The sequence below is a fragment of the Corythoichthys intestinalis genome, chromosome 8 (genome assembly GCF_030265065.1).
Source record: "Corythoichthys intestinalis isolate RoL2023-P3 chromosome 8, ASM3026506v1, whole genome shotgun sequence".
Classification (NCBI taxonomy): Eukaryota; Metazoa; Chordata; class Actinopteri; order Syngnathiformes; family Syngnathidae; genus Corythoichthys; species Corythoichthys intestinalis.
Window position 1 is genome coordinate 9,080,553 of NC_080402.1, and position 26,941 is coordinate 9,107,493.

The window sequence follows — 26,941 nt, forward strand, 5'->3', positions numbered from 1 at the left end:
GGCATCGAACAAGTCCGAATTAGGGATTTCCCGATCCAGGTTTTTGCACTTCCGATCCGATACTGTTTTGTACTTCCGATCCGATACCGATACTGGCCGATACTGATACCGGCCTATCTGAGCATGTGTTAAAGTTTAAAGTTATTTAGCCTCCTTACTTAGTTGTCAGACTCATGTTGAAAAGGGTTTTAGTAATCTTGATAACAACTAGCCAGCTGAATTAGGTGAGTTTGAACAACACACAACGGTTGGTAACAAGAAACTGACCTGTTTATTCAGTGACAAACACAAAACATTATAAATCACAAACAGAAATGGCATAGTAAGTCAGTAAAATGTGCAAATAATATTGTAAACTGTCTTAAAAAAGCAAAACACACAAACAACCTCAGTGGAACATCCCACAAACCCCCCAAGCTATTAGATGCTTTTAATGATTCGTGCATTAGTTACAATAATTGTATAAAAAGCCTCTTAGGTTTAAATAGATGACTATTTCAGTATCAAGTTAACATTTTAAAACAGTAAATAAAATACTTAAGTCCCCATTCTGTATCAGCAGCTTTAAACTACATTCAATTCATTTAATTTTGCGAATCAACTGTTAAAGTTGTTAAAATTGCTCCCGTTATTCCATAATTTCCCTTCTGTCTACTTTCGACATTTGAAAGTTTTAAAACTGTTTTGAAGATAGATTCAAGTCAAGATTTTGCTGATTTAGGAGTATTTTAGATAAAAAGTTAATTAGGTTCGCTTGGAAGGTTCACAACAGCCTACTAGGGAAGTCTCCTACTTTAAGATGGCGGCTGTTTACCCACGCATCTAGTTTTCCATACTTCAATGTTGCTAACGCCGTCGAGTCTGTCATTTTGTATCTAGTTCTATATACATATGATATCTATTATCTACAGTAAAACGATGTTGACGTAGTTTGTAGCGGCTGTCAGCAGCAGTCAGGTATTCTTGTGTTTTTTATCCAGCGACATGAGTTGAGCTAAAGCCCTGAGTCGAGCATTGGCATTACCCGGGTCTATGACAAGCATGATGTTTACTCTCGGGACGCAATGAGAAATGGACCGCATTGCGTCCCGAGAGTTATACCGCGCTGTGTATTAATTCCGCTTTACTTGACATATTTCAATAATCGGAATTTGGATGTTTGTGAATCGTTCTCGAATCTTCCACAGTCTAATTGCTCAAAGATGTAATGACGGCTGGGCATGTTGTACCGTGGTTCTAAGTGTTGGATGGTGTGTCTTTACTCACGAGAGATAATGGCTCGTCATCCAGAATGAATTCTTCGGCAATGACTTGTTATTCCCTGGGCTTTGGGACTGTTGAGTGCCAGTTTGTCACGCATAGCAAAAGTTTCTGCCAGTGTTAGTTGCGTAGGACCTTTCTTTTTGTCTTCGGTTTTCTTAACATACTCCTCATATTGTTTGTGGTGGTATTTCGCTAAATGCTTGATTAGGTAGGTTGTATTAAAACTTCTTACAGCTCTTACAGCTCAAAATCACGTAAGTCAGGTACGTCGTAACCCAGAGACTACGCGTATTTGATTGTTAAAAAGTTCCCGTGTTTTTAGGTCAGCCTGTACAAACTCTACCGCACGTTTAGGTCGGTTAAGAATCACTGCGCTAGAAACTGAAGGCTTTATTTTAATTGGCATTAAGCTTAAAAAAAAAAAAAAAAACGGCCATCTTGATTTTCATGCCAGCGCAAACTTCCTTACAATTTGGCGGATGAAAGTCGCTATTTTCTTACACCTCTTCAGACGTCATATAAGTTTCGACGCAAGATTTAGCAACACATTTCAACAAATGCGTTTATGGACTTTACCTGGTGAAAACATTTTCCCTTCATTGTTTGCTTTAAGTGTCTGCTTCCTCTTTTCTTAACTCTCCTTCAGTACTCTGTTATTACAGACTGAGTGAAATTAGTCTGCCTTTTCCTCGTTAGACAGAACCCACCTCGACCTTCGTCCACCGAACATTCTTCTCATCGCAGGTTTATACCTTAAAATGACTGTCCGTTCATAATAGCGGCCGCGATTTCTCCAATTTTCTTGCTAGTTGGTATTTGATGGAGGCATTTTTCTCCTTCCCCTCCTTTGATTCCCCACAGGAGAATAAGAGCTAGTGTCGACACTACAGCTGGGATTGGTTATTATTTATTGGCACACGCACTCAGAGTGGAAACAAATTGGGTGAATCTGCTCGGCTCTCAGGAATGTGAGGCGCTGCAGCGTCTTGTTTTTTTGGAGTCCGGATGACAAAAGAGCGAAACAGAAAATAGGATCGTTTTCTGCTCTTGACCTCGTCTGCCTTCCAGACGACATTTTTTTCTCTTGCTAGACTGTTAAAAAAACACACACAGTTACATTTACAGGAAAATACTGTCAGCTGTGGTTGCCAGAATTTTACCAATAACGGGAAAATCGTAAAATGCATGTCAAAATGGAGTAGTGTTTAGTATTGACATAATACCGGGTTCCCCACCTCACATTGCTGAATTGTGTACACTCCACCCCGCCTAATCACTAGGGGTGTGCCATCTTAGGAATTGATTCGATTACGATTCAGGGTGCTGCGATTCGATTTTTGAACAAGGATCACGGTATCGGCGATGATCGCGGATATCGCGATTTTTGATGCATCGTACGTGACTGATTAATAAAGTAGCCAAACAAATTTATGTCCATTATTTATTTAAAATATCCTTATGATTCAACAGGAACGATAGAAACATGCCTTTACAACAAAAAGCTGCCCTTAAGTTGCTTTTTTATTTATTTTTTACAAGAAAGTGCAAAAACATTAACCATTTTAAAGGGAGTACTTACAGTGGGGTAAATAAGTATTTAGTCAACCACTAATTGTGCAAGTTCTCCCACTTGAAAATATTAGAGAGGCCTGTAATTGTCAACATGGGTAAATCTCAACCACGAGAGACAGAAGGTGGAGAAAACCCCCCCAGAAAATCACATTGTTTGATTTTTAAAGAATTTATTTGCAAATCATGGTCGAAAATAAGTATTTGGTCAATACCAAAACTTCATCTCAATACTTTGTTATGTACCCTTTGTTGGCAATAACGTAGGCCAAATGTTTTCTGTAATTCTTCACAAGCTTTTCACACACTGTTGCTGGTATTTTGGCCCATTCCTCCATGCAGATCTCCTCTAGAGCAGTGATGTTTTGGGGCTGGCGTTGGGCAACACGGACTTTCAACTCCCTCCTCACCCCGTGGCGTCAAAATGATAACAATAACGGTGAGCAAAAATCCCAGAACCACACGGGGGGGACCTAGTGAATGACCTACAGAGAGCTGGGACCACAGTAACAAAGGCTACTATCAGTAACACTATGCACCGCCAGGGACTCAAATCCTGCACTGCAAGACGTGTCCCCCCCCTGAAGAAAGTACACGTCCAGGCCCGTCTGCGGTTTGCTAGAGAGCATTTGGATGATCCAGAAGAGGACTGGGAGAATGTATTATGGTCAGATGAAACCAGAAAATAACGTTTTAGTGGAAACACAGGTTCTCGTGTTAGGAGGAAAAAGAATACTAAATCGCACCATACCCACTGTGAAGCATGGGGGTGGAAACATCATGCTTTGGGGCTGTTTTTCTGCATAGGAACAAGAACGACTGATCTGTGTAAAGCAGGGGTGTCCAAACTTTTTGCAAAGGGGGCCAGATTTGGTGTGGTAAACATGTGGGGGGGCCACCTTGGCTGACGTCCTCAATATATTTAAGCAAATTTTAGCGAGCCATTATGTGTGTCACATTTGCTTTATTATTTTTTTCTTTATTAATAATTTCAACAATCTCGCAACTAGCCTTTGTGGCTAAGCCTTCGACTCTCGGGCTCTTGGGAAACACTGCTGCTGTGAAATTAAACTAGCTTCAAGTTGCTTCAATTTCTCGCTACGTATCTTCCCTGTAATCTTGTCGTACATGTCAGCGTGTTTTGTTTGGTAAAATCGCCATACATTGAACTCTTTAAAAACAGCAACTGTCTCTTTGCAAATGAGGCAGACACAGTTGTTGCGTATTTTAGTGAAGAAATAGTCCAATTTCCACCTATCTTTGAAGCGTCAGACGTCACAGTCAACTGTCTTTTGTTGTTGTTGATTGTCGCCATTTTAGAAAATTGGGAGTAAAAGGTCACACGGGGTAATGTTGCTTAGAGTAATGTTGCTTTTTAGTGAGTAAATGAGGAGCAGCATTTAGCATGTAAGCTACGTCATATGCTGGTAGCAGTACTGCTGACCAATTTATTAAGTCTGTGTGCGGGCTAGACGTTATTGATTTTATGACAGAGGCTAGGGGGCCGGATTAAATTTGACCACGGGCCGCATTTGGCCCCTGGGCCGGACTTTGGACATGGTGTAAAGGAAAGAATGAATGGGGCCATGTATCGAGAGATTTTGAGTGAAAATCTCCTTCCATCAGCAAGGGCATTGAAGATGAGACGTGGCTGGGTCTTTCAGCATGACAATGATCCCAAACACACAGCCAGGGCAACAAAGGAGTGGCTTCGTAAGAAGCATTTCAATGTCCTGGAGTGGCCTAGCCAGTCTCCAGATCTCAACCCCATAGAAAATCTGTGGAGGGAGTTGAAAGTCCGTGTTGCTCAACGACAGCACCAAAACATCACTTCTCTAGAGGAGATCTGCATGGAGGAATGGGCCAAAATACCAGCAACAGTGTGTGAAAAGCTTGTGAAGAGTTACAGAAAACGTTCCAACGTGCCAACAAAGCGTACATAACAAAGTATTGAGATGAACTTTTGGTATTGACCAAATACGTATTTTCCACCATGATTTGCAAATAAATTCTTTACAAATCAAACAAAGTGATTTTCTGTTTTTTCCCCACATTCTGTCTCTCATGGTTGAGGTTTACCCATGTTGACAATTACAGGCATCTCTAATATTTTCAAGTGGGAGAACTTGCATAATCAGTGGTTGACTAAATACTTATTTGCCCCACTGTAAATATAAAGAAGATTTTTGCTGCAACCGTAAACGTAAGGGAAGAAATCGAAAGAGAGCCTGGGTCGCGTGAATTTTTGGAATTTTTGGAAGTCGGACCGGTTAATCGGTGAAAGCTGTGGGCTGTGTGCCGCACCAAAAAAGTAGACGGAAAAAAGTCTGCATGTATATGCAAAGCATCCCCACAATTATAATCTCAAATGGAGTTCATTTGTTGTTAATTTGACAGTAAACGTTTTACAGTTTTCCTGTTTTTTTTTTTTAAAGTTACTATTCTGGCAACCAAAAAACTGCCTGTATTCTACTATAAATTTTACTGTTGTTTTTTTTTGCATTGTACCTTATGCTGTTTCTTTATCCTCCTCTCCATCTTTAGTCTTTCCATTGCTCCTCCAAGGGCAGCGGGAGATGAAAGGATAGAGAGAGAGGAGCGGGGGGTTGTTTGGAGGGGGCTCTGTTGCTCTGCTGCTGATGAGGAATTACAGGGAGGGAAAGCAGAGAAGAGAAAACGCTCTGTGTGTTGACCTTGTCCCGCTGCCAAGTGGCGGGATGGTGGCGGAGAGTAGGGGATGGTTGATGGAGGGGGGCGTAAAAGCCTCGGGGGTGAGGCTGAAGAACTGAGAAGCCTCGAAAATGGAAGGGAAGAAAACAAGTGTTAATTTGAAAATGTGCGAAAATTAGACTGAAACAAAAGTGAGACATCCTTTGGGGTTTGTTTGGCTTCCTCATAAATCCATGAAACACCAGCGATTTATGACGCATATTCGAACTGGGCGATATGACTGGGGTAGTAAATTACGTGTCGTCATAAATTCCTTGTACCGTTAATGTTCTTAATGTATTGTACTCAATTCTGAAGTGCTAAATCCTCTTACATCAATGATATGGAATGGGGAGAAGCAAACCCGAGGAGTGATAAATCACCACATAACATAAACATATGGTGTAGGGCTGCAACTAATGATTATTTTTGTCATCGATTAATCGGACGATTTATTAAAGAATTCATCGATTAATTGGATAAATGCCACTTTTTTTCCAATTAGCTTCACAATTTAACTTGAAGTGGTTTTAGGTATGTTGTATGTAACAATGAAGACAAAATTGAATACTATTTCCTTCAAAATTAATATTTTTATTACAGCTTCATAACAATTGTACAGCAGTCTACAACTGTACTGTTTTAAGTACATAAAAAGTTTTTTAACAAAGGTTCTAAGTATGAAACAAAAAATTCTTAGACAATTGTCCTGTTGCTTTAAAAAAAAAGAAAGTGATGCTGATTGACATTTTTTCTTGTGGGCAGAGCGCTGATATACAGTGCCCTCCATCATTATTGGCACCCCTGAAAAAGATGTTTTTTAGCTTGTAATATTTTTTAAATTCAAATAAAATGGGACCTTAATGGAAAAAAAGAGAAAAATCCAACCTTCAAACAAGTGCATTCATTCAGTGGGGAAAAAATCCCACATAAAGAAAAAATTATTTGACATCAGATAATGTGTGTCACAATTATTAGCACCCCTGGTGTTAATACTTTGTACAACCCACTTTTGCCGACAAAACAAGGTCTGGGGACTGAGATGGCCATGGGAGGAGCTTGATTTTGTGTCTGGTGAACCATGCACCCTAACAAGGTTCCCAGGGCCTTTGGAAGCGAAACAGCCCCACAGCGTCACTGACCCACCCCCATACTTCACAGTGGGTATGAGGTGCTTTTCAGCATGCGCATCTCTCGTGGCACGCCAGACCCACTTAGAGTGTTTGTTGCCAAAAAACTCAATCTTGGTCCCACACAAAAATACACACGGTCCCAGGCTTCATGAATGCTTTGAAATACCAGGACATTTTAAATCAAAATCTGTTGCCCCCTGCCCGAAAGCTGAAGATGGGTCGTCACTGGGTCTTTCAGCAAGACAATGACCCTAAACATATGGCCAAATCTACACAGAAATGGTTCATCAGACACAAAATCAAGCTCCTCCCATGGCCATCTCAGTCCCCAGACCTTGTTTTGTTGGCAAAAGGGGGTTGTACAAAGTAGGAACACCAGGGGTGCTAATAATTGTGACATACATTATTTGATGTCAAATATTTTTTTCTTTACGTGGGATTTTATTCCCCACTGAATGAATGCACTTGTACTGAAGGTTGGATTTTTCTTTTTTTTTTTCCATTAAAGTCCCATATTATTTGAATTAAAAAAAATATTTGAAGCTAAAAAACACATCTTTTTCAGGGGTGCCAATAATTATGGAGGGCACTGTAGTTGATGTCATTGGCTTATTTTCTTTAAACAGAATAAACAACAAAGTCAAATAAGCAGACTATAATGAATCAGTTTTCTTTATCAAAAAGCTGTTCATAAATACAATCCAAATCCATTTTTAAAGCACACTCTCTTGTATGACAATTTACAGTTTCAATTGGAGTTTGTAAAGAAAGGCGACTAAGCTATTATATAAATGTGGTTTCTTTTTTTTAAAAGAAATGAGACAACTTTACTATCTAACAATAATTCAAGTGCGAATATGCTTCTCCAAAACATAATACAAACGGACACTTAAGACATTGATTAGCATAATAGCTAACTAGTTTAGCACTGCGTGCTAAGTACTAACGTCTTATCAACAAAGAATACAAACAACAGAATTGGCTACATTTACTCACCTCTGACGGAGGCAAACTGGCTCTAACAACACAAAAGACAATCTACCTCTCGACACTTCGTAATCTTATTGATTCATCAACCCAGTGGCAGCAGTGAACGCTCTCACACACAAACAAAATTGGCAAAATAGATTAATAAATAAGTTGCCAACTAATTTGCTAATCAATTTTGATCAATATAGTGCTGAAACGATTAATCGATTAACTCGAGTATTCGATTAGAAAAAAAGATTCAAATTAAATTTTGCTACTTCGAGTATTCGTTTAATTACAGTGGTGTTGTAATGGTTTGTTTTTGAAAGTATTTGCATTTAGTTTTATTGATTTGGGTGGATACACTGCCCTCTAGTCTGCCTCGTTTTACATGGCCAAATCCATCTGCTCCCTGTTAAGACCAACATAAGCTATGTTTTTGTGTGAGCTAATGTTTTTTTTTTTTTAATGCATTCTTAATTTAGGGAATATTTAGCCAATTTTTGTGGGAATATGTGGCTGAACCATTTGTTAAGAGCATTGTTAAAAAAAAAGTTAGTATTTTATAGCATTTAAGCTAGCGGACTTTTGCTATGTAAGTTAGCCAATTGTTCTTTTGTTGTACATAGATCCTTTTTTTTTTTTTTTTTTAATACCGTTTAAGGCTCAGCTAAGGTATTTTAATTTTTTTATGTTCTTTATCCGATTACTCGATTGTTCGAACTAACTAGTTCATCGATTACTCGACTACCAAAATAATCGATAGCTGCAGCCCTAAATCAATTAGTTGTTGCAGCTTTAAATATGGTGCAAAAGGAAAACATACAGCATCACGTTTCGACGGGACCATATTTTCCATTCCCATTGATTTGATTATCGCCAACGCAGTGGCAGATGCTGGTCATTGAAGGAGCGGAAGCTTAAAATGTGAGTACTTTGTGACAGTAGAGGGGCTCAGCGGTAACCTGCTGCTCGGTAGGGAAAGAAACTAGAGTGACAGAAGTCAGTCTCCAAACACAAACAGCTACAAAAGAAAAAAACATCGGAAATAGAAGCTCGATTTTAACATAGAAAGTGTCTCTAGCATGATCAGGAAAGTTTCTGGTTGAATTAAGAACAACAGAATGAAATGTGAAAAAATTCTTCCCGTGGATCTTAAACAACATATTCGCTGATTCGTTCATTTCACTATCAATCAAAAAGGGATTCAGCCTCAGATCATCCAATCATCACGCAGAGAAGCAAAGCGTCCGGGCCAGCCGAGCCCCGCCCACTGCCCATAGACCTCCTGGGAAGCACAAAGTCAGTTTGAGAGAAATCGCCTATATGCGCCAGCGTCATTTTCAAGTTGACTAGAGCTATCGCCATTCTTTGATTATTTTATTTTTCCCCAGTTGCTGTCTTTCCCGTTCATGATTGTCACACATTTGGACACACGTTCAGTCCACTCCCATGCATTTGCATCACCATCCTAATTGCAACACAACAGCTGATTCAAATAAAAGCAGCTGTAACAGTGTTTCCTTAGTTTCAGTGTTTTAAAGCAACACTAGTTAATTCTTCAGTTTTGGTCGATTTTAGCGACGCCGGTAGACAAAAGCGGTAGTGTTTTGCCTTAAGGAAGACTGCGTTTCCCATGAGGACTAGCGCACACCCACACAGTGTCGTAAAATCGTGATCTCCTGGTCGCCTGCAGATGGGTTAAATGACATTACTGTTTGCAGCGGCTGTGTGAAGGGTGAATAGTAATAAGGTAATGAATCCACTTGTGGCTCAACAATAGCATATGACGGCTAGCAAGTGTTTGGCTTAGTGTGGCTAACCCTTCCACCCCACCTGAACTCTTCAGTTTTGGTCGATTTTAGAGACACCGGTAGATAAAAGCAGTAGTGTTTTGCCTTAAGCAAGACTGTGTTTTCCATGAGGACCAGCGCACACCCGCACAGTGTTGTAAAATCATGATCTCTGTCGCCTTCAGATGGATTAAATAACATTTCTGTTTTCAGCGGCTGTGTGAAGGATGAATAGTAATAAGCTGGCTTAGTGTGGCTAACCCTTTCACCCCACCTGAACTCGTCAGTGCTGACAAGTTCGGTTGGGGGGGGCGTCACGCCAGTGAGTGAAAGCCGGGCCAATGTTTATTCTTGAGTATTCTTTTATCCCTGGTAGCCTGCTTTTTTCCCCCCTCCTCGGACAAAACTTTTTGTTTCTTTTGTTGCTCTGCCATTTTTGCAGAATTCGAGTTTGCATCGACTTCTGCCTTTATAATGAATGGGAAAAAGGGGAAGTGACGTTTGCTGTAAAGTTTTTTTTTTTGTGTGTGGCAGGATTCCTGCCAACCTCCTCAAAGTTAATTAGTAGAGATGTCCCAATCACGTCATTTTCAAAATATTGGAATCGGCAAAAAAATATCGGCCATGCCTTTTTTAAATATATATATATTTTTTAATTAAATTGTTTTCTAATTGTATTTAACGTTATGGACATAATATGTTATACTCATCCAGAGTCTTTAGTTTAGGCTTAAGGTAGGGCTATCAAATTTATCGCGTTAATGGCGGTAATTAATTTTTAAAAAATTAATCACGTTAGAATATTTAACGCAATTAACGCATGCGCTGCACGACCCACTCACGCATTGTCGCGTTCAATCTATAATGGCGCCGTTTTACCTATATAGAGAAATAAAAGGCAGCGTAAAATGAGTAGAGTGAATTTTGGCAGCCTTTGGAGCCATTTTTTAATTGACTAAAGCCTTACAATCCCTCTCCCTACGATTAGAAATATCATGGGAAGCAAGGTAGCAATTGATCTTTTTCTTAACACCTTATGTTATTTCCCAACGCAGAGAAGATATATCAATTGGTAGCACTACGCAAAGTCATGGTTCCACTTCCCATCATGCATTTGGGCATGGCTACAGTATCATTTACTGAAAGCTCAACAAATACACTAGATGGCAATATTTAGTCACAATATACAAAGTCACAAGTCTTTCTATCCGTGGATCCCTCTCACAGAAAGAATGTTAATAATGTAAATGCCATCTTGAGGATTTATTGTCATATTAAACAAATACAGTACTTATGTACTGTATGTTGAATGTATATATTCGTCCGAGTTTTATTCATTTTTTTCTTAACGCATTGCCAAAATGTATATGATCGGGAAAAATTATCGGGAATGATTGGAATTGAATAAGGAGCAAAAAAAAGCAATCGGATCGGTAAATATCGGGATCGGCAGATACTCAAACTAAAACGATCGGGATCGGATCGGGAACAAAAAAACATGATCGGAACAACCCTATTAATTAGTGTAGCTGAAAGCGATACAGACCGCTTCAAAATATAAAAGAGTCGTCATTCAACTATTTGTCAGTCGACATATCATCACAAATGTTATGAAAAGTATTTTATAAAGGTTAAAAAGTTATCTAGTTTTGCTTTAAGTGGTCACATGCCAAAGTTACTGTGCGGCCAAGGTAGATACAGTTCATTTTTTTGAGCAAATCTGATTTGTCTATCACAGTCCACGGCAATCAATGAATTGCTTTTATTACCGCTAAAGCCGACGCCTACATATGTGTTAACTCATGCGTGGTGTTGATTGATGTTACTTCATCACAGCCAAGCAAACTTTCACGAAATGATATTCACGCTCCCAAAAACATCATCTCTCTTTCGGGGCGACGATTCCACCCACTCCTCCTTCAATGAAATCCCCCACTCAAAGCGACAGAGGCCCCGACTGAGATTGCAGACTGCTTCGGCAGAATTGCATCACTCCGCTCTTTCAGTGATCTGACTCAGAGTTTGAGCCGAGAAACAGGAGGGACCCCGAATTTGCTTTCTTTCTTCCCTTACTCTGCCTGAGCTCACATGATAAAATTACATTACAATGGCGTATTTACAGGTCTTAGCAAGAAATCAATCAGGAAACTGCAGCTAATTCAAAATATGGCTGCTGGACCACATGACGCAGGTCATGAAATTATTACACTGGCTTCCAGTGAATCGAAGGATAGACTATAAAATCTTATTGCTGGTCTAGAAAACACTTATTGGACTTGGACCAAAATACATGCTTGATTTGTTTGACCCCTATGAAGCATCTAGACCGGGGGTTGGCAACCTTTAACACTTGAAGAACCATTTGGACTCCGTTTCCACGGTGAACACATGATGATTTCGCTCAGAAGAAAATGTGATGAGCTGCAGTCTTGCGGGAAAACAATGAAATTCCAACACTGTCATAAATCGTCGTATCTCAAGCATGATATCATATCTCGAGACAGTTGACAAGTCAAATTTTATCTCGTATGTCGAGGCACAACTGTATATACAGTATTTATAGATACATCTTATTTAGGGCTGTCAAAATTATCGCGTTAACGGGCGGTAATTTTTTTTTTTTTTATTAATCACGTTAAAATATTTGACGCATTTAACACACATGCCCCGCTCAAACAGATTAAAATGACAGCACAGTGTGATGTCTACTTGTTACTTGTGTTTTTTTGGTGTTTTGCCACCCTCTGCTGGTGCTTGTGTGCGATAGATTTTATGGGTTTCAGCACCATGAGCATTGTGTAATTATTGACATCAACAATGGCGAGCTAATAGTTTATTTTTTGATTGAAAATTTTACAAATTAAATTAAAACGAAATCATTAAGAGGGGTTTTAATATAAAATTTCTATAACTTGTACTAACATTTATCTTTTAAGAACTACAAGTCTTTCTATCCATGGATCACTTTAACAGAATGTTAATAATGTTAATGCCATCTTGTTGATTTATTGTTATAAAAAACAAATACAGTACTAATGTTGAATGTATATATCCGTCTTGTGTCTTATCTTTCCATTCCAACAATAATTTACAGAAAAATATGGCATATTTTAGAGATAGTTTGAATTGCGATTAATTACGATTAATTAATTTTTAAGCTGTAATCAACCCGATTAAAAATTTTAATCGTTTGACAGCCCTAAGGTTATTAACTCATTCACTCCCAACCATTTTCACCGGAGCAAGGCCCTTCACTCCCGGCCGTTTTACTGGATTTTGACTGATTTAGCAAGGCCCACAGAAAATTCTGCTCTATTGCTATATAAACATGGAACCCTCCAAAAGAACTTTCTTCTTTCAGCAGAAAAAAAAGTTAGTTCATATCTTTTTCCATTCTTTAGAAATCAGCATTAGAAAATAGCTTAGTTTGAGCAATTTTCCAATTTCTGATGAAAAAACAGAAATTGAGCTTTTTGTAAAAGCATACATTTCAAACATAACTTTGACTTTAACACAGCTATTTTTCGCTTTTGTGACATCCCAAACATCTGAATAATGTTTTCGTTCTACAAAATTACATAAACAACAAGACAATAGAGCTTTTGATCGCAAAGTAACAATTTATTTACACATAACTAAACTATTGAACTGTTGAATTATTTGCGCACATAACAACAACGAAGGCTCTCGGCTGCTCCCGGTTGAAAGAGGTGGTTCCCAGTAATCTGATGAGTCCGGATCAAGATCGGTCTCACTTTTTTTATTATCTTCATTGTTGGTTTCAACCTCGGGCTCAGGAGTAACGCAACGTGAGCTCCGCAGAACGCGTGTGGAACCTGACGCTGTTGTGGCCGTCACCGTCTGTCTCATCAAGATAGATTTTTTTGAATCCTTCTTTGACGATGGTTTCGTTTTCTTTTCAAAACACTCCTCCAGTGCCGTCTGCCTTTTTTTCTGATCGTTCTCCACATTTTTTCTCAAATTCTCACGTGTCTTCACAAGATCGCTCCAACTTCCGTTTCCTGACTATTTTTCTTCACTTCCTTTCTTGGCCCGAGATGAGTTCTTACAAAATGCGCTACTGCCTCCAGTGGCCAGTTTTATTGCTTTAAAATGGGTTTTGAGCATTGTGCATTGCAGTTTAGGTGCAACAGAACCTAGAGATGCCTCTTGTTAAAAAAAAAAAAAAAAAATGTAAAAGACGTATAAGTAGGTTTTTGGGACACTGAAACAATTAAAAATAGAATGTATTTATACGTTTTTGGGAGCAAATGAGTTAACAGAACACAGGTCATGAATTCACCAACGATGTACAGTCATGGTTGCACTAGGAAGACGTACCCACATATTTTGGCACCATTCCCACTAGGGTTGTTCCGATCAGGTTTTTTTTTTTGCTCCCGATCCGATCCCGATCGTTTTAGTTTGAGTATCTGCCGATCCCGATATTTCCCGATCCAATTGCTTTTTTTTGCTCGCGATTCAATTCCAATCATTCCCGATAATTTTTCCCGATCATATACATTTTGGCAATGCGTTAAGAAAAAAATGAATAAAACTCGGACGAATTTATACATTCAACATACAGTACATAAGTTCTGTATTTGTTTATTATGACAATAAATCCTCAAGATGGCATTTACATTATTAACATTCTTTCTGTGAGAGGGATCCACGGATAGAAAGACTTGTGACTTTGTATATTGTGACTAAATATTGCCATCTAGTGTATTTGTTGAGCTTTCAGTAAATGATACTGCAGCCATGCCCCAATGCATGATGGGAAGTGGAACCATGATGGGAAGTGGAACCATGACTGTGCGATGTGCTACCAATGGATATATCTTCTCTGCTTTGGGTGTTAAGACAAAGATCAATTACCACCTTGCTTCCCCACATTGTTTCCCATGATATTTCTAATCATAGGCAGAGGGATTGCAAGGCTTTAGCCAATTGAAGAAAGGCTCCAAAGGCTGCAAAAATTCACCCTACTCATTTAGCGCTGCCTTTTATCTCTCTATATAGGTAAAGCGGCGTCATTACAGATTGAGCGCGACAATGAGTGAGAGGGTGGTACAGCACATACATTAATTGCGTCAATTATTTTAACGTGACACATTTTTTAATAAATTAATTGCCGCCGATGTCGTGATATTTTTGATAACCCTACCTTAAGCCTAAACTAAAGACTCTGGATGAGTAACATATTATGTCTGTAACGTTAAATACAATTAGAAAACGATTTAATTAAATTATATATTAAAAAAAGGCATGGCCGATATTTTTTTGCCGATTCCGATACTTTGAAAATGACGTGATCGGACCCGATCGATCGGGACATCTCTAATTCCCACTATTGGCACGCAAAAACTTGTGTGTACATCACCCCAAATGTACAAAGTTTGTGAATTCATGACCTGCATAAATCTTCTGTTCTGTTTACTAAAGTGAAGCTAATTTTGTTAAATAGCCTAAAATCAACAGAAAATGACTTGAAATCAACAAGAAGTGACCTGGAAATGCCCTAAAATAACAGGAAATGAAAAAAAAAAAAAAACTAAAGAGACCCCAGAATTCCCCAAAATCAACAGGAAGTACCTGGAAGTACCCTAAGACTAACAAAGAAGTGACACAAAATTAACTCAAATGGCTGTGAATGCTCATCTTTCAGCGCAGTTGATAGTACTGAACGGTGGACAATGAGTTGTTTTTAACTGTCTTGTGATTTTTTTTGGTATCATTTTGTGTTTTTATTTCAATTTCTTAATTTTGTCTAAATGTTTTTCATGTAATGTAAAGCTCCTTGAATTACGTTATGTTGAATTATGCTATGCAAATGAATTTGCCTTGCCTGACATTTGGTGACACGATGGCAAAAACACAAAAAGATTCGGTGCCTGTCATGACTAAAGTTCAAATCCAGGATTTTTGTTCATGCCAAAGAATGATGTCACACACACCCACAAACACACAACTTGGGCTTAACCATTCCAAGAACTGTACCATCCGCATCTGTTCTTGTCTGTGTGGTCAGGGGAAACCCAGACTCGGTTTTTCTGATGCTTTCATCCGACGAGTCCTTGAAATCCCTTATTTGCGTGACTAACGACACCATCTTGTTTTTCAAATGCGAGTAGGCACACGATCCGATCTGATGTTAACATGTTGCCCTTTTAGTCAAAGCTTGATATTTTCCCATGGTTAGACCACAGTCGCCAAAACAAGCATGTCATCTTCAATTAAGGCTTTGAAAAAATAGGCTAGGGACCTCTTGTTTCAAAAATCTTCCGTGTGAAACATTCCATAAACAGCTCTTTTGTGGACTCAAAGTTCGATTATAATTACATAAATATTGTCAAGTATTTAAAAAATCACATTTTGTAAAAAGCAGAATAACAGAAATGATCTCAATACGTATGTAGCGCAAGAACAGCTCACTTCATTACTGTTTTTTGTAAATATCCACACGTGGAATCCCCAAATTAAAGGTACCTCTACTGAAGAATGTTTCTACGTACAGAATTTTCAGGTTAAGACGCCTCAACGGGAAAATATTGCCTCTTCTTAAGAAAGAAATTTGGTACTTGCAGCTCCCAGAGTTTACTGAACGTAACATACTTATAGCTGCTTGGCCATTGGCTGTTGCCTAGCACTCCTGGCATCCAATTGGCTGAGAGGGACCTCTACTGTATCTGTATGTGTGTATCCCAGCATCCTCTTCATTCGCCCCTCGTGTTCCGACAGCATTACATAAGTGTATTAACTTTTATTCTTTACTCTATTCTTGGTTTTTTACATTATGCACTACTCAGATTTTATATTTATTATGCAATAATCTAATTGTAACATGTATTTGTTACATGTTTTGATTCATCTTTATGCATTATAAAAGATTTATGTCTGAATTTTGGGGGGCTTGGAATGGATTAGGGCATTTACATGGAAAACACGTCTCTATACAAAATTTTCAGGTTAAGAAACTACTTCCAAAATCAATTTGTTTCGCAAGTAGAGGTACCACTGTATCAGCATAGTACTAAAGTTTCCCTATAATCGATTTCGTACCCATTTTTTTCAGTTTCTATGACGTTTACATTGCCGGTCCGTGAACAAAATGCCCACATTACACCGGTCCGTGGTGCAAAAAAGGTTGGGGACCATTGCTGTAAACTAAAGATGTCCCGATCGATCGGGTCCGATCACGTCATTTTCAAAGTATCGGAATCGGCAGAAAAATATCGGACATGCCTTTTTTAAAATATATATATATTTTTTATTTAAATCGTTTTCTAATTGTATTTAACGTTACAGACAAAATGTAAAAGTAGGTAGGGCTATCAAATTGCGTTAACGGCGGTAATTAATTAAAAAAAAATTAATCACGTTACATAATTAACGCATGCGCTGCACGACCCACTCACGCATTGTCGCGTTCAATCTATAAAGACGCCGTTTTACCTATAGATAGCGCTAAAAGGCAGCGTATAACGAGTAGAGAGAATTTTGACAGCCTTTGGAACCATTTTATATGTGGCTAAAGCCTTACAATACTTCTCTCAGCAATTAAAAATAACATGGGAGGCAATGTGTGGAAGAAAGGTAGTAGTTGATCATTTTCTTAACACCCTATGTTCTTTCCCAACGCAGAGAAGATATATCAATTGGTGCCCCTACGCACAGTCATGGTTGCACTTCCCATCATGCATTTGGGCAGAAGTTAAATGGCTGCGGTATCATTTACTGAAAGCTCAACAAATACACTAGATGGCAATATTTAGTCACAATATACAAAGTCACATTTATCCTTTAAGACTTACAAGTCTTTCTTTCCGTGGATCCCTCTCACAGAAATAATGTTAATAATGTAAATGCCATCTTGAGGATTTATTGTCATAATTAACAAATACAGTACTTATGTACTGTATGTTGAATGTATTTATTCGTCCGAGTTTTATTCATTTTTTTCTTAATGCATTGCCAAAATGTATATGATCGGGAAAAATTATCGGGAATGATTGGAATTGAATAGGGAGCAAAAAAAAAGCAATCGGATCGGGAAATATCGGGATTGGCAGATACTCAAACTAAAACGATCGGGATCGGACCGGGAGCAAAAAAACATGATCGGAACAACCCTACTGTAAACAGTACATTACCTAACTTACCTTTTTACAGTACCTAGTAACATGTTTGAAACTTTAGTTTAAATTAAGAAAAAAAACTTATTTTCCCCGGTATTAAATCGGGACTCAAATTAGGTGACTCGGACACGGGTGCAATAATTGGGATCGGGAAATCCCTAATTTTAAGGTAATTTCAGGTCATTTCATGTTGATTTTAAAATATTACTCGAGTAACAGTAGCATTACTTCAAAATGATATTACTCAAGTAAAAGTAGTCATCCAAAAAAATGTACTCAAGTACAAGTAAAAAAGTATTCGGTGAAGAGAATACTCAAGTAATGAGTAACATTTTGAGTAACTGCTTATTTTTGTTCGATTTTTTTTTTGTCCCAGCACTAACTTATACAGTATATAGGAACTGTTGTCATAATGATACTGTACAATAACCCACTACATAACCACATTAAGGCAAATAAATAAAAAAATATCATTAAAGAGGAAAAAAAAAAGCATTGAAACATTATTCGTCCAAATGGTATGAGTGCCCTGCCCTCTAGTGGAGAAAATAGTTCCTAGTTTGAATCTTGAATACTGTAGTTCCGTCCTTCATAGTTACTACTATGAAATTAAAAGGATCATATCTTCGGATTTCCGTGGTCAATCGGTGCCAAATAAAAACTGGGAAAGAGTTTTAAATCCGCGTTTTCGATTCATGTTGAGAGCAGCGCTCTATGTCAAATACAAAATTTGTTATGGTGCTTTAAAGACGCGTGATTGAACAGGCTAGAACGGCAAGTCATGTGATCATTGTTGCGACGTCTCATTGGTCAAATTAGCGCTACTCTTGGCAATAGCATCGCTAGCAAAATATCATAACAGATCTAATATGTAGAAGAGGAAAATTAACGACTCTTGTGTATCCCAAAGTAGTGGAGTAAGAGTAGTGTTTTTTCTTCACAAATCTACTCAAGTAAAAGTAAAAAATATGGCTTAGTAAAACCACCCTTAGAAGTACATTTTTCTCAAAAAGTTACTCAAGTAAGTGTAAGCGAGTACATGTAACGCGTTACTACCCACCTCTGGTCACTCGGTACATTTTACTGCATTCTGGGGTAACTCCCTGTACATTTTAGAAAATTTCATGTTGATTTTAGGGCATTTCTGGGTCAATTCTTGTTCAATGGTCAGTTCCTGTTGATTTTGGAGAATTTCAGGGTCACTTTCTGTGGGTTTTGCGGCATTTACAGGTCTCTTTCTATTGATTTTGGGTTACTTTCAACACATTTTGGGGCATTCTGAGGTTACTTCCTGTGCACTTTTGATTATTTCCTGTTGATTTTAGGGCGTTTCTGGGTCACTTCATATTGATTGGTCACTTCCTGCTGATTTTTGTGGTGTTTTCAGGTCACTTACTGTTGGTTTTGGGCCATTTACAAATGACGCTTTTCTTGATTTTGGGTTACTTTTTGATGATTTTGGTTTTCCTGGGTCATTTCCTGTACATTTCAGGTTACTTCCTGTTTACTTCAGGTCAATTTCTGTTTCATTTGGGGTTACTTTATGATGATTTGGGGACATTTCCGGGTCACTGCCTGATAATTTTCGGTCGCTTCCAGTACATTTTGGGGCATTCTGATTTCACTTCCTGTGCACTTTTGATCATTTTCTGTTGATTTTAGGGCATTTCTAAGTCACTTCATATTGATTGGTCACTTCCTTTTGATTTTTGTGGTGTTTTTAGGTCACTTACTGTTGGTTTGGGCCATATACAGATCACTTTTTTCTTGATTTTGGGTTACTTTCTGATGATTTTTGTTTTCCTGGGTCATTTCCTGTACATTTTGGGTTACTTCCTGTTTACTTCAGGTCAATTTCTGTTTCATTTGGGTTACTTTATGATGATTTGGGGACATTTCCGGGTCACTGCCTGATAATTTTCGGTCACTTCCAGTACATTTTGGAGCATTCTGGTCACTTCCGGTACACTTTTGATAATTTTCTGTTGATTTTAATGGCACTTCTTGGTCACTTCATATTGATTGGTCACTTCTTATTGATTTGGGGGTATTTTCAGGTCACTTACTGTTGGTTTTGGGCCATTTACATTTGGGCCACTTTTTCTTGATTTTGGGTTACTTTCTGATGAATTTGGGCACATTCCTAGGTCACTTTCCATTTCTGGCCAATTCAAAGAAAGGTTTGTTTGTTATTGTCAAAAGTAATGACAAACAGAGAACACTAAAAGAGTTCATGAAGTCTTTTGAGTATCGATAACGAGTTGACAATTTTAGTAATCCGAGTCAGCTATTGTCTTGCAATTTGGGCAGTGATGTAAATGCATAGCAGTGGACTGAACTGTTGTCCAGATGTGTAAATGATCGCTGTCAGCCCTCCCAGTCAAAATGGAATTGACGTCCATCGCCGTCAGTGGCACTGAAATATGATCGTTTCGTGCTATTGCTCCCACAATTTACCGAAAGCGAATCCAGAACTTATGGGCGAATCAAGGGAATGACCCCTCCCCAAATACAGAGCCGACATCCTTCCCCGCTTTGAGTGATGGGTCTTTTTTTTTGACTCCACCTTGAAAAACAACAACAAAGTCAAAGGAAGTTGAAAATTAGGAATAAGGGAGAAGAAAATGTTGTGGTGAGAAAGCGAGCAGGCCAGGAATGCTCTGCTGGAGGAGCGGGAGAGGAAAACCACAGGAAGGAGTGAGATGGAGGGAAATAGAGGGAAAGAGAGAGAGATGAGTAAATAGAAGGCAAGGGAGAGGCCACATCAGGGCGCCATGGAAGGTTTCCTGAATGTATGTATGTACGTAAGCAACACACATGCAGACAGGCAGAGGTGGCAAACATTATCACACCCTGTACTCAAGTACAAGTGCACAGACATGTCATGTGACGACAAAGAAAAGACTCAAGTCTATTGATTCAACTCTTTCATGCACACATTGTTTTTTTAACCCAATCACTGAACACATCAGCCATTGAAGGCACTTCATGTCCAATCCATTTTGACCAGGAGGGGCATGTCTTCACTCCCACATTTTTCTTGTTGTAGCTGACCCGTTCAACGTAAATGCATAAATTATGAGCTTGAAAACTTCATTTAAACGCTATAAACTTTTACGTTATCAATTTTGGCACCTGTCAAGTAGGGTTTTTCCGATCATGTTTTTTTTGCTCCCGATCCGATCCCAATCGTTTTAGTTTGAGTATCTGCCGATCCCGATATTTCCCGATCCGATTGCTTTTTTTTGCTCCCGATTCAATTCCAATCATTCCCGATAATTTTTCCCGATCATATACATTTTGGCAATGCATTAAGAAAAAAATGAATAAAACTCGGACGAATCTATACATTCAACATACAGTACATTAGTACTGTATTTGTTTATTATGACAATAAATCCTCAAGGTGGCATTTACATTATTAACATTCTTTCTGTGAGAGGGATCCACCGATAGAAAGACTTGTGACTTTGTATATTGTGACTAAATATTGCAATTTAGTGTATTTGTTGAGCTTTCAGTAAATGATACTGTCGCCATGCCCAAATGCATGATGGGAAGTGGAACCATGACTGTGCGTAGTGCTACCAATTGATATATCTTCTCTGCGTTGGGAAATAACATAAGGTGTTAAGAAAAAGATCAATTGGTACCTTGCTTCCCCACATTGCTTCCCATGATATTTCTAATCGTAGGGAGAGAGATTGTAAGGCTTTAGCCAATTAAGAAAAGGAACCAAAGGTTGCCAAAATTCACTCTACTCATTTTACGCTGCCTTTTATCTCTCTATATAGGTAAAACGGCGCCATTACAGATTGAGCGCGACAATGCGTGAGTGGGTCGTGCAGTGCATGCATTAATTGCGTTAAATATTTTAACGTGATACATTTGAAAAAAAAACTAACTACCGCCGTTATCGGGATGGATGTGATAACCCTACCTTAAGCCTAAACTAAAGACTTTGGATGATTGTAACATATTATGGCTGTAACGTTAAAAACAATTAGAAAACGATTTAATTAAAAAAAAAAAATATATATATATATATATATATATATTAAAAAAAGGCATGGCCGATATTTTTTTGCTGAATCCGATACTTTGAAAGGACGTGATCGAACCCGATCGATTGGCATCCCGATCGATTGGGACATCTCTGCTGTCAAGTTATCCAAATTATACTGCAAAAGCTGAGCTGCAACGAGTTAAAGATTGACTGTATATGAGATGAATTCAAACATAGAAAAACTGAATTATTCAAGCCAGATGCCCAAGCAAGTGATTAATAATGTATTTCTGTGTCTCAATCTATTGCGTATATAACAATAGCGCCATCACAGTTCGAAATTAAGTGACATAGGTTTCGCGTATTTGCAGGAAACCCCAGTTGGATTTGACGTTTCTAGTAGTGACAAAAAGTAAATACACAATAAATTCCGACACAAGAACAACAAAGCACGAACACAAATAGCTGCAACACGTATGCCAAATGACCAAAACCGAAGTAGACTTACAGGTAACAACGAAAATCTGCCGCTACACACACTAACTACGTCTAACTGGCTAATGTTAGCATCTAACATCACACAGCAATCTCTACTAAATGTTAATGTGAGCAGTTAAAGTTACCAGCTACTGTTAGCGGCTAACGTCATACGACAATCTCTACTCGATGATAACATTTGCCACTTACGATAGTGGCGAATATCATACAATTATGAAGCGCAGAGTAATATAAACATTTCAAATATTGGTGCATTACTGCCCTCTGCTGGTGATTTAATCTCATTTTCACTGTCTCTACAAGCTGGACGTTTACGTTAAAATCTGTAGGAGTTTCAAAGCTTCAAAATAACTACAGTGGTATGAAAAAGTATCAAACCTTTGGAATTTCTCACATTGCTGCATAAAATCACCATCAAATGTGGTCCGATCTTTGTCAAAATCGCACAGATGAAAAAACAGTGTCTGCTTTAACTGAAACCACTCAAACATTTACAGGTTTTCATATTTTATTTAGAATAGTATGCAAACAATGACAGAAGGGGGAAAAATAAGTAACTGAAACATCACATTTAATATTTTGTGCCCCCCCTTTGGCAGCAATAATTTCAACCAGACGCGTCCTGCAGCTGCAGATGAGTCTGGCTTATTGATCAGGACTAATCCTGGCCCATTCCTCTCTACAAAACTGCTGTAGTTCAGTCAGATTCCTGAGATGTCTGGCATGAATCGCTGTCTTTAGGTTATGCCACAGCATCTCAATGGGGTTCAAGTCTGGACTTTAACTTGGCCACTCCAGAACATGTATTTCATTCTTCTGAAACCATTCTGAAGTAGATTTAGTTCTCTGTTTTGGATCATTGTCTTGTTGCAGCATCCGTCCCCCTTTTTAGCTTCAACTGTCTGTCAAAACATCCTGATTAATTTTTTAATTCATTCTTCCATTAATGATTGTAAGTTGTCCAGGCCTCAAAGCAGCAAAACAGCCCCAAATCATGATGCTCCCTCCACCATGTTTCACAGTGGGGATGAGGTGTTGATGTTGGTGAGCGGTTCCATTTTTCCTCCACACACGTTGTGTGTTACTCCCAAAAAATTCAACTTTGGTTTCATCAGTTCACAAAATATTTTGCCAAAACGTCTGTGTAGTGTCCAAGTGCCTTTTTGCAAACATTAAACGAGCAACAATGTTATCTTTAGAAAGCAGTGGCTTCCTCCGTGGAGTCCTCCCTTGAACACCATTCTTGGCCATAGTTTTACATAGAGTTAGTGTGTGCACAGAGATGTTGGACTGTGCCAGTGATTTCTGTAAGTCTTTAGCATACACTCTAGTTTTTTTTTTTTTTTACCTCTCTGAGTATTCTGCACTGAACTCTTGGCATCATCTTTGGTGGACGGCCACTCCTAGGGACAGAAGCAACAGTGCCAAACTCTTTCCATTTGTAGGCAACTTCTCTGACTCTGGATTGATGAACATCCAGACTTTTAGACATGGTTTTGTTTCGCATTCTTTCCCAGCATTATACAAATCAACAATCCTTGATCGCAGGTCTTCAGACAGCTCTGGGCTGAGCCATGATGCACATCAGACAATGCTCTCATCAAGTCATTTCTTACCAGGTGTGTGTTTTATAGTGGGCAGGACATCTTTAACACCAACCATCAGTGATTGGGTACACACCTGACTTAAATTGTTTGGTAAAAATTGGTTGCAATTGCTCTTTAAGTCTCCTTAGGCAGAGGGTTCACTTACTTATTTTTACCCCTCCTGTCATTGTTTGCATGCTATCTAGGGTTGCAGCTACCGATTATTTTAGTAGTTGATAATCGATGAACTAGTTAGTTCGAATAATCGAGTAATCGGATAAGGAACATTAAAAATTAATACCTGAGCTGAGCCTCAAATGGGATTAAAAAAAAAAAAAATCTATGTACAACAATGGGCTAACTTACACAGAAAAAGTCTGCGAGCTTAAATGCTATAAAACGCTAACTTTTTTTTTTTTTTTTAAACAATGCTCTCAACAAATGGTTCAGACGCATATTCCCTCAAAAAATGGCTAAATATACCTATAAACTAAATACGAATGCATTAAAAACATTAACTCAAACAAAAACTTGGCTAATGTTGGTCTTAACATGGAGCAACTGGATTCAGCCATGTGAAATGAGGTAGACTAGAGGGCTGTGTATCCACCCAAATCAATAGAACTTAATGCAAACACTTTCAAAATAAACCATTGCGACGCCACTTTAAACGAATATTCGAAGCAGGAAAACTTTAATTTGAATCCTTTTTACTAATCGAATAGGTAACACTTTATAACAACTATCCGTTTTACTAGTTAATAGATCATTAGTAAACTGTTGATAAATGATTTATTGTTGATTTGTGAAGTATTTGTTAACAGTTTGTTAAGCATTTACAGGGTGTTCCAATATGGTTGACTCCATACTAAATGCCCATGCTAGTTGATGGATCTTAATAAAACTACAGTGCCTTGCAAAAGTATTCGGCCCCCTTGAATCTTGCAACCTTTCGCCACATTTCAGGCTTCAAACATAAAGATATGAAATTTAATTTTTTTGTCAAGAATCAACAACAAGTGGGACACAATTGTGAAGTGGAACAACATTTATTGGATAATTTAAACTTTTTTAACAAATAAAAAACTGAAAAGTGGGGCGTGCAATATCATTCGGCCCCTTTACTTTCAGTGCAGCAAACTCACTCCAGAAGTTCAGTGAGGATCTCTGAATGATCCAATGTTGTCCTAAATGACCGATGATGATAAATAGAATCCACCTGTGTGTAATCAAGTCTCCGTATAAATGCACCTGCTCTGTGATAGTCTCAGGGTTCTGTTTAAAGTGCAGAGAGCATTATGAAAACCAAGGAACACAACAGGCAGGTCCGAGATACTGTTGTGGAGAAGTTTAAAGCCGGATTTGGATACAAAAAGATTTCCCAAGCTTTAAACATCTCAAGGAGCACCATACAAGCCATCATATTGAAATGGAAGGAGCGTCAGACCACTGCAAATCTACCAAGACCCGGCCGTCCTTCCAAACTTTCTTCTCAAACAAGGAGAAAACTGATCAGAGATGCAGCCAAGAGGCCCATGATCACTCTGGATGAACTGCAGAGATCTACAGCTGAGGTGGGAGAGTCTGTCCATAGGATAACAATCAGTCGTACACTGCACAAATCTGGCCTTTATGGAAGAGTGGCAAGAAGAAAGCCATTTCTCAAAGATATCCATAAAAAGTCTCGTTTAAAGTTTGCCACAAGCAACCTGGGAGACACACCAAACATGTGGAAGAAGGAGCTCTGGTCAGATGAAACCAAAATTGAACTTTTTGACCACAATGCAAAACGATATGTTTGGTGTAAAAGCAACACAGCTCATCACCCTGAACACACCATCCCCACTGTCAAACATGGTGGTGGCAGCATCATGGTTTGGGCCCGCTTTTCTTCAGCAGGGCCAGGGAAGATGGTTAAAATTGACGGGAAGATGGATGCAGCCAAATACAGGAACATTCTGGAAGAAAACCTGTTGGTATCTGCACAAGACCTGAGACTGGGACGGAGATTTATCTTCCAACAGGACAATGATCCAAAACATAAAGCCAAATCTACAATGGAATGGTTCAAAAATAAACGTATCCAGGTGTTAGAATGGCCAAGTCAAAGTCCAGACCTGAATCCAATCGAGAATCTGTGGAAAGAGCTGAAGACTGCTGTTCACAAACACTCTCCATCCAACCTCACTGAGCTCGAGCTGTTTTGCAAGGAAGAATGGGCAAGAATGTCAGTCTCTCGATGTGCAAAACTGATAGAAACATACCCCACGCGACTTGCAGCTGTAATTGGAGCAAAAGGTGGCGCTACAAAGTATTAACGCAAGGGGGCCGAATAATATTGCACGCCCCACTTTTCAGTTTTTTATTTGTTAAAAAAGTTTAAATTATCCAATAAATTTTGTTCCACTTCACGATTGTGTCCCACTTGTTGTTGATTCTTGACAAAAAATTAAAATTTTATATCTTTATGTTTGAAGCCTGAAATGTGGCGAAAGGTTGCAAGGTTCAAGGGAGCCGAATAGTTTTGCAAGGCACTGTATATACGTAAAACGCCGCCATTGTAGTCTGTTTGCGGCAATGCGTGAGACGGTCGTTCCGTGCATGCGTTAAATATTTTAATGTGATTAATTTTAAAAATTACCGCCAAAACCGCCCATTAACGCGATAAATTCGACAGGCCTAGTTGGGCCTTATGTTGACTCAACATGTGTGCTTTATGTTAAAAGAACACAATTGCTAAATACTGAAGGAAAGCAATTTAATCAAGTGCAGATTATGTATTTCTTTAATGTCGGTTCAACATGTATTTTGGGGGGAACATGAGTGCCTTATGTTGGCTCAACAAGAGTGCGTTATGTTCACGCAACTTAGTGCCTAATGTTGGCTAGACATGTGTGCTTTATGTTAAAAGGACACAATTGCTAAATGCTGAAGGAAAGCAATATTATAGGTGCAAATTCTTTCCATAATTTTTTAATGTCAGTTCAACACCCCATTTTTTTGAGTGATATAGCTGTATTTTCATCTTTGTGATTTTGACAAAGATCAGCTCACATTTCATGTTGATTTAATGCAGAAATGTGAGAAATTCCAAAAGGTTCAGATTCTCTTTAATACCACTTTATTTAATTGGCTGCCATTGAAGGATAAAGATGATTAACAAGGATAGTTGTCAATGGCTGGTAGCTAACGAGCTAAGTGAGGCTCATAAAAGTACTGAACTAAGAGCCGTGAAGAAATATTTGTAGTTTATTTCTTTCCACTGCTGGCTGTC

At 38.6% G+C, this 26,941-nt stretch overlaps 1 protein-coding gene and 1 long non-coding RNA gene across 2 annotated transcripts in view; one reads left to right on the plus strand and one right to left on the minus strand.

Moving 5' to 3' along the window:
* LOC130920090 (zinc finger protein GLIS2-like) overlaps window positions 1-26,941 on the plus strand; it is a 78,284-nt gene that overhangs the window by 20,916 nt on the left and 30,427 nt on the right. The window lies entirely within an intron of this gene.
* The window catches only part of LOC130920091 (uncharacterized), a 182,399-nt gene continuing 157,619 nt past the window's right edge, over window positions 2,162-26,941 (minus strand). Inside the window, exons 5-6 of the long non-coding RNA XR_009064105.1 lie at window positions 5,341-5,626; window positions 2,162-2,355 (exon numbers count right to left, since the gene is read on the minus strand). This is a non-coding gene — a long non-coding RNA (uncharacterized LOC130920091). The remainder of the gene's footprint in view (window positions 2,356-5,340; window positions 5,627-26,941) is intronic.